The sequence below is a fragment of the Lemur catta genome, chromosome 7, assembly GCF_020740605.2.
Source record: "Lemur catta isolate mLemCat1 chromosome 7, mLemCat1.pri, whole genome shotgun sequence".
In the NCBI taxonomy this organism is placed as follows: Eukaryota; Metazoa; Chordata; class Mammalia; order Primates; family Lemuridae; genus Lemur; species Lemur catta.
In genome coordinates, this window is record NC_059134.1 from 47,327,638 (window position 1) to 47,339,985 (window position 12,348).

General features: G+C 37.8%; 1 long non-coding RNA gene across 1 annotated transcript in view; it reads right to left on the reverse strand.

Annotated features, from left to right (window-relative positions):
* Positions 1–1,951: 1,951 nt before the first annotated feature.
* LOC123642256 overlaps positions 1,952–12,348 on the reverse strand; it is a 40,037-nt gene continuing 29,640 nt past the window's right edge. Inside the window, exon 3 of the long non-coding RNA XR_006736415.1 lies at positions 1,952–1,977. This is a non-coding gene — a long non-coding RNA (uncharacterized LOC123642256). The remainder of the gene's footprint in view (positions 1,978–12,348) is intronic.

The following is a 12,348-nucleotide window of genomic DNA, read 5'->3' on the forward strand; positions in this document are numbered from 1 at the left end:
CCACAATGAGATACCACTTAACTCCGGTGAGAATGGCCTTTATCAAAAAATCCCAAAACAACACATGTTGGCGTGGATGCGGAGAGACAGGAACACTCATACACTGCTGGTGGGAATGCAAACTAGTGCAACCCCTATGGAAAGCAATATGGAGATACCTTAAACAGATTCAAGTAGACCTACCATTTGATCCAGCAATCCCATTATTGGGCATATACCCAGAAGAACAAAAGTCATTCTTTAACAAAAACACCTGTACCCGAATGTTTATAGCAGCACAATTTACAATCGCAAGGATGTGGAAACAACCCAAGTGCCCATCAATCCACGAATGGATTAGTAAACTGTGGTATATGTATACCATGGAGTACTACTCAGCTATAAGAAATAACAATGATACGACATCTCTTTGGTTCTCCTGGAGAGAGCTGGAACCCATTATACTAAGTGAAGTATCCAAAGAATGGAAAAACAAGCATCACATGTACTCACCAGAAAACTGGTTTCCCTGATCATCACCTAAATGTACATCAGGGAAGGATACCAATTGGATATCAGACTGGGATGGGGGGTGGGGGGAGGGGATGGGTGTATGCCTACATGATGAGTGCGTTGCACACCCTCTGGGGAATGGTCATGCTTGAAGGTGCAGACCCGGGGAGGTGGGGGGGGGAGGGGATGGAGGTATGACTACATGATGAGTGCCAGGTGCACTGTCGGGAGAATGAGAACGGACGCGCTTGGGACTCTGACTCGGGGGGATGGGTAGGACATGGAAAATGTATATAACCTAAACTTATGTACCCCCATGATGAGCTGAAATAAAAAAAATATATAAAAAATAAAAAAAAAAAAAAAAAAAAAAAAAAGAAAAAAAAAAAAAAAAAAAAAAAAAAAAAAAAATTGACTACATATGTATGGTTCTACTTCTGAGCTTTCTAGTCTATTCCATTGATCTATGTCTATACTTTCACCCATACAACATTGCCTTTTTTTTTTTGTTTTTTGGAGACAGAGTCTCACTCTGTTGCCCAGGCTAGAGTGCCGTGATGTCAGCCTAGCTCACAGTAACCTCAAACTCCTGGGCTCAAGTGATCCTCCTGCCTCAGCCTCCTGAGTAGCTGGGACTACAGGCATGCACCACCATGCCCAGCTAATTTTTTCTATATATTTTTAATTGTCTAACTAATCTCTTTCTATTATTTTTTTTTTTTAGTAGAGACGGGGTCTCGCTCTTGCTCAGGCTGGTCTCGAACTCCTGAGCTCCAATGATCGGCCCGCTCCGGCCTCCCAAAGTGCTAGGATTACAGGCATGAACCACTGCACCCAGCCAACATATTACTGTAGCTTTATAGTAAATTTTTTTTTTTTTTTTTTTGGAGATGGAGTGTCACTCTGGCCCCTGGCTAGAGTGCAGTGGCATCATCATAGCTCACTGCAACTTCAAACTCCTGGGCTCAAGTGATTCTCCTGCCTTAACCTCCCGAGTAGCTGAGATGACAGGGCACCACACCTGGCTAATTTTTCTATGTTTTCCAGAGATGGGGTCTTGCTTTCACTCAGGCTGGTCTGGAACTCCTGACTTCAAGCGATCCTCCCACCTCTGCCTCTCAGAGTGATAGGATTATAGGTAATTACAGGATTATGCCACACCCAGCCTTTATAGTAAATCTTGAAACCCGGTAGTATAAGTCCTGAATTTTTGTTCTTTTCTGTATGTTTTTCGTGTCATTTAAATATTTATCTCAGAGATGATCCTGCTTACCAGGACTAAGCGCAACCTTCCCGTAGGGAAGGGATCGTGTTTTCCTTACTTTGTTATTTTTAGTTTCTTCCCCTGCCCCAGGAAACTACTTCATGCTTTGGGCAGGAGATTCTTTGACTTACCAATGGCTGAAACTTGGTTTTAACTGGTAAATGCAGAGGATGTCCAGATGAGGAGGACAGATGAGGTACTTCTACACATGCTCAGGTGAACTGTAAAAAGAGAGCCCTTTGTGATATTACAAAAATTGGGGATGAAAATTATAACAAATAGATGAAACATCTATTAACTCATCTTACCCATAAGCTAAGTTAAATGTAACTTACCTATAAACTAACTTAAATTTCTTTACCTGGCCTTCTTGTCTTCTCACAGATTTCTCCATATATGTGATGCTCCATGAAAACTGCACAACACGTATGTTCTATAACTTCCCTGCCTCTATCCTCTGGTGTTACCACCACCTGAAATGCCTTTTCCCTCATCTTAGAATATCTAAATTTTCTCCTTCTACGAATCCTTTTGTCATCTTTTCAACCAGGACTAATTATGCCTTTTCTTGTTCTCCCACTTATTTTTATCGCTCTTATGTTACTTATTATAGTAATGTAATAGCTTTCATTCATTGTTATTCACTAAATGCAAGACAGTTTGCTAAGTATTTAACATGCATTATAACTTTTAGTCATCATAGAAACATTATAAGTAGATATCATGTTCTAATTGACAGATGTGGAAAATGAGACACAAAAAGATTAAGTAATGTATCCAAAGTCACACTATTAGTAAATTTCAGGGTTAGGATTCTAAGGTCTGTTTGACCACAGACTTTGTGTCCTTAACAGTTATGCTGTTCTATGTCCAAATAGGGGCTACTTTGCCTGCCTCTTTCAGAGACTCTGGAATATTACTCAAGGCCATCAGTAATCCTATTTGCACGTGGCCACCTGGTAGGCTGAGAGAGCTGGTAAAGACCTTGGTGAGGCTCCAGGGATAAACCAGAATTAAAAACCCTTGAACAAAAAGAGGTTTTTGAAAACTCCCTGCAGCTCGCGGTGAGTGTGCCTCAGACAGCATGGGAAGTGATAATTTTCTTTGCCTCCAGTACAAGTTCTCTGAGTAATGTTTTGAGTTGGCACAGTTGGCATCACTAAAATAGCCTTCCGTTCCAGCCCTTGGGGAATTTGGTGAAACTTCTTTGTCAAAGAAAGCTACAAAATAGGAAGAGCTAGACTACTTTTTAGTTCTTTTTCTTAAAAATGTAATTGGTTTCAAATAATGAAAGTAACACGTGTACATTTTGGATAATTTGGAAAATACAAGAAAAGCACAAAGAAGAAAATTCTCATATAATTCTACTACCCAGAGCTAACCATTATTAATATTGGCATCTTCTATTCTTTTAGTCCTTTTTCTGTTCACACACAAACATGAATACACACATATTTGGAAAATATAATTGACACCATGTTATAGTTTTGTAAGCAATTTTTACAACAGCATATGGTGAATATCTTCCTTTGTTTTCCTATGACATCATTTTAATGGCTTCATAGTATTATATCATAAACGTAGCCACAATTTATTTGATCACACCCCTATTGTTTGGCATTTAAATGGCTTCTGAGCTTTCTATATATTATATATTCATATACTTGTGTTGCCACTCAACAGCTCAGGTTTATTCCACTGCCCAAGAGGAAGCAATACACTGGGATGGCAGGTGTTACAGCAGAGAAGGATTTAATTCCAGAGTGCTAAGCAGGGAGACAGGAGGAATTCCTCAAACCACCTCCCTGAGAATTTGGGAGACAGGGCTTTTAAGGATAGTTTGGCAGGCAAAAGATTAGGTAATTGGGTTTGCTAATTGGCTAGGTTTGGGGTAAAATTATAGGGGTGTAGGAATTATTTTCTTGTATTGCTTCAGCTCCTGGGGTCACAATTCCAGTTGAGTCAGTTCCTTGGTATGGGCTGCTGGTCTGGGTGGGTCAGCCAATCCCCTGGAATGCGGGACCTGCAAGATATCTCAGAAACTACCTTTAGGTTTCAAATAGGTGATGTTATCTGCGGAGAAAGTTAAAAATCTTTATGATCACCAGTTATACGACTCTAGACTAGCAATTATAAAAAAAACAAACAGGGAGACAGTGACTAATTATTATTGAGCAAATGAGGGGACAGTGAATTATTATCATTATTTTTAGCTAGGCCTGTGCTTTCACAGAGTTTTTAGGCCTTACCCCAGTTCTTGCCTTGCACCCTTTTATTGAAAAGGGCGGTTTCACCCACATGTGCATATTTATATGGTCTCTGATTATTTCCTTAGGAGGGGGAAAGTGGGGGGGGAGGCAAATCACTAGTTCAAAGTTACGTTTCACTCTGGTAAATTTGTACCAGTTAACTCTCTCAGTGGAGCCTGGTTGCCATTTGATGACTAAAAGATTTGTAATCTCTTAGGGGCAAGATCCTGAAAGGGCTGCCAGAATTGCAGGGAAAGATCCCTCCACTGGGAGCAGGAAGAACAGTGGCTCCAGGCAACAAAGAGAAAACCAACCAAGCTTTTCAATGTTCGCACCAGAATGCCAGCTTTGTCCAAGCCATGTTTATTGATCTATACTCCCGAGTCCATGGATCAACAATACAAAATACCTGTACTTCAAGTTCTTAAGGGAAATGTCAGCCTTAACCCAGCTGATTAGCCGTGTCACCCCCCCACCCCTGGCTAAATTATCTGTATGTGGAATCCATTTCTGATTCATCTGGATATCCGCCGTGTCTTCACATTTAACAAATGTTTTCTGAATGAATGAAATCAATATTATCTTTCTGCTTACTACTCTGTTTTATATTGACTTCTTTAGAGGACTTAAGAGAGGTAAGCTCCTGGATTTGTTATCACAAGGACTGAAAGACTTTTACGCATGGTGAGACCAGAATTGATCAGCTGAAACCACTTTAATAGGTTGGAGCTTCCGGCCAGAGACCTCTTCTTCCATAAGCTCACTAATCCGCATAAGTAAAAAGATCTTGAAATAATCTTGTTCAAACCTGCATCTGCAATCTACCCAATTGCAACACACTTCTATGTAACTCAGTTTTATGGTGTACATATTACATTTTTTAAAAAATCCCTGTTCATATCAGCAGGAAAAAAATGTACTCTTTGAACAAGATTTGTGTTGAAACCTGATGACCAAGTTCTATTCTTTCAGGTCAAATTCCAGTAAAACGGGTATCATTATCACAAGATGGATTATAGTGAAACTATTTCTAAGGTTTTGCAGGCCCAAAATAACACTGTTCTGTTAATATCTTTATAAGGAGCCAGTCAACTTGTCTCTAACCCTCATTCATGTCACACTCATGAAAATGACATCTAATATCTCCCACAGCCAGTACATTTGCATAAAATAAAGAACATTGTGTGAGGTAGACCAAGGCCCTAAGAAGCCCCATGGTTCTCCTTCTAATGATTGTAGTTAGGAAAAACATACTATTTAGTTTCTGATGCCTTTATTATGGAAATCCTGAGTGCCCACAACCCTATGCAGAGTTAATGTCTTTTTATCTGTGAATGCTACAGGAGGAAAATTGGATCTTTAGGGTTTTAAGGTAAACTGTTTTGGGTTTGTTGGATTTCTTTAAATTTTCTGAGTCTTAATATCCTAATATGTAAAAGCCTGGGAATAGGAGGTGTCGACAAGATTGATGTTATACTAGTATCATTTCTTTCCTACCTCTGCTTTTCTGGTTTTGTTAGTCTGTGACCTTATTATTCAGATTCCTCTGAATAATAAGGAATTTGGAGCCAGCATGGTGGAATGAAGATCTCTGGAATTTGGGAAAGACTTGGGCTAAACTCTCAGCTCTGCTATTTAAAAGATGGACAATCTTGGGCTTGTCATCTAAGTGAGTTTAAGTTGCCGATCACATGGGACTCTGATAATAATATCTGCCTTAAAGATCTTGGAGGTTTTTGTGAGTTTAAAATCAGGTACGACTATTTGAAACGTTTAATATGCCAATGTAAGTTTGATTTAATTTTTGAATATTCATTAAAGGCCTCTTCTTTCCTGGAGTCCTTTTCTCCTGCCTACCACCTAAATGTCTCCTTTTCCTAGCGTTCTTCCCTTTCTTCCTTTTGTTTGATCAATGACTATGTAATCCTCAGGTGACCTGTTCCGTTCTGATAGTTTCAACTATATATATATTTACACACACACACACACACACACACACACACACTGATGTCTGCCATTGGTATGTAATACTCTTGTTGAGCACTGCCTAGTCTACTGCCTATGGGACATAACCACCTGCATGCCCCAGAAGGTCAAACTCCAATGTCCGAAACACAGCTAATCATCTTTCTCCCTATACTTGCTCCTTTCTGACTTGTTGACTAATATCACCATCCATAGAGTGGACCAATCCAAAAGCCTGGTATTCATCTTATATTCTGCCCATTTAATCACACCCCTGTCCAATCAGTCAAAAGTATGTAGATTTTTATCCCCATTGTAGTTTTCTAATATCATATCCCCTCCTTTCCATTTCCACTACCATCAGCTCAGTTAAAATCTTTATAAATTACTTCCTGGATGTCTTGAGTAGCCTGTACTCTCCTTTTTTTCTGGTTCCCCCTCTAATCTATTCTTCTCATTGTAGTTACAACAAGCTTTCTAAAACATAAATGTAATCCTGCCATTCTGCTTAAAACCAGTCAATCACTCTGGAAGGTCAAATTCCTTAGGTTATCATATGAAGCCCTTTATGACCTTGCTAATTTTTAATTTAGTTTTCTCACTGGATATTCTGCCACATTTACCCTCTCTCCACAGAGATTCTTCTCTACTAATGAACAAGTTCATTTCCACATGGCTGTTTCTAGGTTTATTTGTTCCCAAGACCAAAAGGACTCAGGTGTTTAAGCTTGCAGGCCTTGGATAAAGTTCCACCATATCAGTTCTTTGAAGATTTCAAACCAGGAATACTAATTGTTTATAATAGCAAAAGACTACAATACAGATCCAGCAATGGGGTATTGATTATATAAGTTATAGTATATCTTTATATGTAGTTTTTAAAATAAATAATGTATATCTATATGAACTGATATAGAACAATCTCCAAAATATATTACATAAGAAAAGAGTTGCAGAATAGTGTGTATAATATGCACTTATTTGTATGAAAGGAAATATAATAAAATCCTAATACGGGTCACCTCTAGGCAGATGACCTGGGGTTCTGGGGTAAAAGGAAGACTTTTTTTTTTACTGTATATCTTTTTTTATACTATTTGAATTTTTAAACATTTATAATTATTGCTTTAAAAGTTGGTTTGTTTTTAATATCACAACTCAGATATACTCTTCTCTCCTACCTTCTATACAATTTCTCAGCTATTTTTTCCCTATAGGCCAGTTTCTGCTACATTGAACATATGTTAAGTAAGTAACTTCTCTCCTTGGTGTGATGGCGGCAAGTGTAGAAAACTCTTTGACAGCTATAATGTCCTTAAACTATGGAACTTAACTGTGACTATGTCAAAAGTTCCAGCAGTAGCATTTTTACCATGTTCAGCCTTTTAGTTCCCAAATGCTGTCTTTATCCAGAATTAACTTGATTTAGGCATCTGATATTGATCTCCTTTCTCTAGTTGAATGCTCTTTTTTTAAATATTTTTTTTATTTTTACCCCAATTTCACCTATAGCTGCAAGGTTGAATGCTCTTAAAGCTTTTCCTTCTGAAAATTACTTTTTTTCCTTTTGTTCATTATTGTTGATAGCATGGGCATATGCACGACTGCATGATCAGATCTTTGTTCTTCAGAATTGTCATTATTCCTGAACAGTTTATACCATAAGTACATACATTTGCCATTTTCGATTTTTTTATTACATCTATTTTTGTTTTCAAACCAATTGTATGTCTCTTCATATTAAATATTAACATTGTTAATACTCTAGCTGTGTTTGTTCTTACTGAACATGAAGGGTTAATAACATTTGTAATTTCTGCAAAACATTGAAAATTAAGAACAAACATATCAAATATACAAAGATCAAAGGCCACAAGGTGGTGCTCAGCAGGCTGAATTCAGCCTGCACAAGTTTTCTGTTTGGCCTACATAACATTTTAAAGTTTTGAATGAGGTAACACTTAGTCCTGCTCAGGGTGGGAACCCGGAAAGTATATATAGGATGGAATGCGGTTAATAGAAAACTTAGATAGTGATCATAAGGCCTGTGAAACAATAGCGACAGAAATCTGGAGAGTCCGAAGGTTGTAAATTTAACTCTGAACACAGATGGTTGCAGTGATGCCAGCAGGAACCGGTTACTGTTCAGAAAAAAATTCACCCTCCCCAAACTTCCATACAAACCTCCTATAAAACCCACTGCTCTCCCCGTCCTGGTGTGGACACTGTTTTTGGCCTCCACCCATCTGCATCCAGATGCTCAAATAAACAGCATTTTGCTACACCTGAGGCTTTGTGTGTCTCCCTCTCGGCTCTAACCTAACATTATCAACATTTCCAAATTATAGGAGGTTTTTGGTTTGTCTTGAGAAAGAAAGGCATGCAACACTGAGGCTACATTCTGACAGCGTAAAATCAGCTGGCGCTGAGGCTGCTTACCCCTGTAGATGGCACATACAGTTCACCGCACATCTCACACTCCAGCTTACCTCAGTCCTTGCCCTGCCAGCTTCACTCATAGGCATTTCAGTTTGCCACCTTGCCACAGATTGAGGGATAGCTCAATGGTCTAGGACTAAAATGACCTCACTGGAACACTAACTCCTTCTGACATCTGACATCTGAAAGAGTTGATGCAGAGCTCTGCTCTGGAGCAGAGCTTTGCATTTCTGAATGTCCGTAAGTTGAAAGTTTTTAAGTGGAAGACTTGTAGTGAATTACTTATAGCTTACTGATTAAATTGTGATCTCTCTCATCTATGTTTCCTTTTGCTTAAAATCCCCTCCCCTTACAACCCCACCCTTCTCATTCAGCTCATCTGTCAAAACTTAGCTTGCCAAGAAATCTTTCCTAACCACTCCAATCTGATTTGATTACCTTTTCTCCACACTTCATTAGAACCCTTCTTATACCTTAGCATTAAGTATGGATTTTGATCTCTCCCTAACAAGATTGGGAGTTTCATGAAGGCAGGTTATATGTTGAATTCACTTTGTATCCTATTGCAGGAGCTCAGGAAATTTCACCCCAAAATATAATTCATTGATATAAAGAATATTTTGAATTAAAGACCCTTGAAGATCAAAAAGCATTGGAAGGGGCTTTCCCTCTATCTGCATAAACCAGACTGACAGATCAAAAGGATAATTGACTTCCATTCCTCTCCCTGTTATCTCAGTATGTTACAGTAAAAAGTGATCAAGAATGTAACCACACCTGGCCCAAATCATTTCAAATATAATACCTATCTCTCAGGTTAATTTAATTTGCTAAGAGAATCAGAATCATTTATAAGTCAATCTGTTTCCCCATCCATTTATCCTCCCTAGCAACCATTTATTGCCCTTAAACAGAATTACTGTACTCATCTCCCCCTACCCTCCAAAAAGACAGGTATAAAAATATCTGAATTTCATTTGGAGATTGGGTAATCAGTCTGTGATTCTCCCCCATGTGCATGGTAAATAAACCTCTCTCTCTTATTAATCTTCCTTGGTTGTGAGTTGATCTTTCAGTGAAGATCCACCTCCTATTTCCACTTTATCATATGGGTCTCCTATATGTCTAGTGTCGGGCATCTAGAAGACATTCAGCACATACTTGTTGAGAGAATGAATGACAATGTCTCAATCTATAGATTGTATATGATTTGCTTTCTATTACCCTGTCAGTAACAATTTTGAGCAGCAGTGTATAGGTTGATAAGGTCTGAATTATTCCCTTAAATTATCAACCTTTTTATAGTTTGTACCAGAAAGCACACTTTGCTTCATTAAGTGTTGGAGAATAGAGGAAGCAAAAAAAGTTCAGATCTAAATTCTTAAGTCTTGTGAAGAGGTCATGGTTGTTAAAAGGCATTTATCTCTGCCATCTTAGAAAAGCTGTCAGGAACACAGCATCAGAATATTTTATTCAGCCACATATTCTCATGGGTGTCTGTAACATCTAATTATCAAATAAATGACTCAGAATAAGATGGTATTGAAGCTAGATGCAGTGGGGAGGGGAGGGTTGTAATTACTGAGTGAAAACATGCTGATGTCATTAATTTGTAAAAGAGTGCTCAATTCCTCCACACCCTCTAGACAACTGAGTACTGGCATTCTTCTTCATTTCTTTGATTATTATTTCATTCTGAATGTTAATTGGCCATTTATATTTCTTCTTTTGTGAACCCTCTGTTCGTAACAATTTATTGCCTATTTTTCTATTCAAATGTTTGCCTATTTCTTCATCAGACTATAAAACTTCTTTTTCCAATAAAGATACCTACCCTTTGAGTGTCTTATTGTTGCAAATATGTTCCCCCAGTTTTCTTGCTGTTTACTTATAATTTTTTTTTAAAAAATATTTAATGTATTGATACTGTTTCACTTTTAACACACTGCAATAATATTTTCATAAGTATATTTTACCATTTTATAGATAATTCCATCTTAGACTTATGTTTAATATTCTGTTGAAGAAAACTGGCATTTGATTTTATCACAAACCAACCGACTCCACATTTGAGGGGTGGAATATATTATTGTTTTTTTTTTAATTAATAGACTTTATTTTTTGAGCAATTTTACGTTTACAGAATAGTTTAGCTGAAAGTACAGAGAGTTCCTATATACCACCTCACCTCCATTCTCACCCCAGTTTCACCTGTTTTTAACATCTTGAATCATTGTGGTACATTTGTTATGATTGATCAGTCAATATTGATACCTTATTATTAACTAAAGCCTCTAGTTTACATTAGGGTTCACTCCTTGTGTTGCATATTCTATGGGTTTTGACAAATTCATGATGCCATGTATACGCAATTCCAGTATTATACAGAGTAGTTTCACTACCCTAAAAAATATCCTGTGTTCCACCTATTTATTCCTCCCTCCCCATAACTCCTGGAAACCACTGATTTTTCCATGTCTTCATAGTTTTGCCTTTTCAAGAATGTCATATCGTTGGAATCATACATATGTAGCCTTTTCAGATTGGCTTCTTTTACTTAGTGATATACATTTAAGGTTCCTCCATATATTTTTGTACCTTGATAGCACTTTTTAAAAAATTGCTGAATAATATACCAATGTTTGGATGTACCAGTGTTTGTTTATCCATTCACCTATGGAAAGACATCTTGGTTGTGTCTAAGATTTGTCAATTATGAATAAAGCTGCTATAAACATCTGTGTGCAGGTTTTGTGTAGACATAAATTTTCAGCTCAGTTGGGTAAATACCAACGAGCAAGGATGTTGGATCATATGGTAAGAATATGTTTAGTTTTGTAAGATTTACCTTATAATTTTGACTGTTTATGGTTAATTTTTTTCTACTTTATTAGCTAGTCTGCCTAACACCATGAGAATTAATCTCTTGATAGAAATATTCTTGGATTCACAGATGAAATCTGAACAACTGCTAGATTGATGGAAAATCTGGAGATGCCATTAACAAAGCCATTACCTTTTTCTCTTCTGTTCTCACTTCATAAAAAAGCTGATAAGGTCATGGATAACATGTGACTTTTGTTGCTAAAACGCAGACAGTTGGTCACTGTATGACTGATAACAGCAATGTGGTTCTAGATTTTAATAGGTAAGATCCTGCATCCCTGGAATCCCCTCAGTCCTGGGCAAAATAGTAGGGCTGTGGATCACTTTCTTTTGAGTAGCTGTCCTGACTCTGCCTGCAGGGTTTTGACCATAAAAATGACATAATCATAATAAATTTGAGAAAGATCATCTGGTGATGGCATGCAGGAGGACTGGGATGGAGTGAGCTAGAGTCGAAGAAACCCATCTGCACACAAGATAGTAAAGACCTGAGCCACTTTAGAAATAGAAAAGAAGGGGAAAAGACTGAGAGTGACCTCTAGAAACACTGGTTTCTGTCATATGGGGTAACCACCTTTTTGAAGTCCACTAAAAACCCATTAACCACAATTTTAGCAGTTTTTTTAAATAATTATTCTTGTTTTCATTTGTCTAATTCATTTCACATTGTTAGAACAAAAGCAAAAATACCTTGAAACTCTCCCCCTTCCCCACCCCTGACTGCTTGATTTGTCATTCTTCAATATCCTGGTCACTAGCCTTAAAAAATTTTTTCATCCTGGTCACAGCATTCCCATTTTCTTTCTCCCCTCGATATCCTAAATTCATGCATCCTAGACAAATTCAGTGCCCATGTGGAAGGTCACTCCAACACCCTGAATTCCTGGTTCCATGACCTCCCAATGCCAATGAGTGCCCTTTGTCATTACCTTATTTAAGCTACTCCAGTCCTTCATCAGGATTTTGACATCACTCACAATAGCTTCAGCCCTTAAACTCCTAAATCTCCCTTTCCATTCCAGCTCTTTCATTCCTCTGCTTTAACTATTACCT